The sequence below is a fragment of the Penaeus vannamei genome, chromosome 22 (genome assembly GCF_042767895.1).
Source record: "Penaeus vannamei isolate JL-2024 chromosome 22, ASM4276789v1, whole genome shotgun sequence".
NCBI lineage: Eukaryota > Metazoa > Arthropoda > Malacostraca > Decapoda > Penaeidae > Penaeus > Penaeus vannamei.
Window position 1 is genome coordinate 7,063,443 of NC_091570.1, and position 2,500 is coordinate 7,065,942.

Below are 2,500 nucleotides of genomic sequence, written 5' to 3' on the forward strand. Positions count from 1 at the left end.
TATTATTATTATTATTATTATTATTATTATTATTTCTATCATTATTAATATTATCATTGTTATTATTATCGTTATTATTATTGCTACTATTATTAACATTATCATCATCGTCTTCATAATTACTTTCATAATCATCATTGTTATCATCATTATTTCAATAATTATTATCATTATCATTATCGTTATCACTATCATCGTCGCCTTACTGTCTTCATTATATTCCTTTCTATTACTACCTTTATCATTATCTTTACAATTTTAGTGTCATCATTATCATTGGTTGCTATTATCATTAATATCATTTTTTATTATTGTCGTTTGTTCAATTTCAAGAAAGGTAAAACTGTCAACTCACCCCGAGCTTGACGTTGTCTGATTCGAAATATCGCTTTTTAGGAATAATAATATGATGTTGAAGGTAATAAATTCCAATAAAAATAATAATATATATTGTACATGTATTGGCATTCTTGATACATATGTTATATTAAGAGTTATATGACTGAATTAGCGATTTTGGAGAACTGTCAGGGATTTTGGTGAGGTGAAAGATTTTCTATATTTAGTGGCAATAGTACGAGCATTATTATTATCACCATTATTACTATTATCATCAGAATTCTAATCCTTTTTTATCGTCGTTCTTAGTAGTATTAATAACAGTAATAGTAGCTGTATTATTTTTTCAGTAGTTATTTAAAGTACTGTCCTATTCATCATTAGTATCATTGTCATCTTCGTGGTTTTCGTCATTTTAATTGTTATTGCTGCTGCTGTTGCTGTTGGCATTGTAGCATTATAGTGATTATGATAATTACATGATTTTGAAAACAGTACTTAAAATTTTAATCAAGGCTACACTGCAAATCATGTTACATTTATTCATTCGTTTATAAGTGATACATAATGATAATTGGATTTTCTGATTTTGTAATAGTGATTTCATAATTGCTCTCTGAGACTTTCTTTTGTCTGGATTCTGAAATTGATGGAGTCGTGGATACAAGAATCATCCCTTATTTCTACGTTACAGCTTTGATCCTTAGTATTCAAATGGATACCTAAAGTGTACAAATTGATTAAGAATACAACATTCATAAGCATGTAGTCTTTAAGGAGGTTTCGAAACCAGAAATGTGAAAGCGAAATACATTATAAGATTTTCATTCTTCGTGTTAAATCTCAAGTTTATACTCTTCATTTAGACTTCATATTATATCATCTCAGAATATACTTAAATTCTGATTATGATTACTCTCTGGTAATATGATAACACGATAACAAAATTATATATATATAAAAAAATAATAATGCTTGCAAAAATGGATTTGAAATGTCGTCCCTCGGGCTTCTCGTTCTATAATTATTTTTTATGTTTATTTCATTTAATCAAACTCAATAGACTTTTGGAATTACATAAACCTTTATCCATTTTGCTTGAGATATAATAATTTCATATACATTTCAGAAAAGAAAACTTTGATAATGACGTTGATAATGAAATGATATCTGATGTTCAGTGTGTATAACAGTTTTCCGTTTCCTATCCATTTGAACGGTTAAATAAATTGTTTATTTTATTCGATAATAAAATGATACTTGATATTGGTTGTTTAAACAGCGCAATATTTTTTTTAAAATAATAAATACGTTTAATAAAGGTTTTGTGCAATATCTGGAATTTCGGAGAATTTCATTTATTATGACGATGAAATAAAAACGATGAATTAGACAATACTGATTTAATAATGGTGATGATGACTAGGATAATGGCAGTAAGAATAGCAATAACTATGATAAAAATCATAATAAAAATGACAATAAAACAATAGGAGTAGTGCAGGCCAAGCTATGTTATAGGTAATAATGATACAGAATTGTATATTTATATATATATATATATATATATATATATATATATATATATATATATATATATATATATATATATATATATGTATGTATGTATATATGTGTATATGTATATATATATATATATATATATATATATATATATATATATATATATATATATATATATATATATATATATATATATAATTAAGTACCAGTTATATAATCATACTAGCGATCATCAGAATTATATAGATGAATAAATGAATAAATAAATAAATAAATAAATAAATATATATATATATATATATATATATATATATATATATATATATATATATATATATATATATATATATATATATATATTAATATCATTACCATTATTACTATTGTTACCATTATCATTACTAGTAATGGTAGTATTTGCTGTTGTTGTATTACTATAATTGTCATAATTTTTACTATTATTTATATTATTATAATTCTTATTATTACCATCACTATTACAGTTATCATTATTGGTATATATATTATAATATAATTTATTATAATCATCATTATCTGGATCGTTAATTGTATTATCATAATCATTGTTATAATCATTATCATATTCTTTTATAATGTATTATCATCATCACCATTT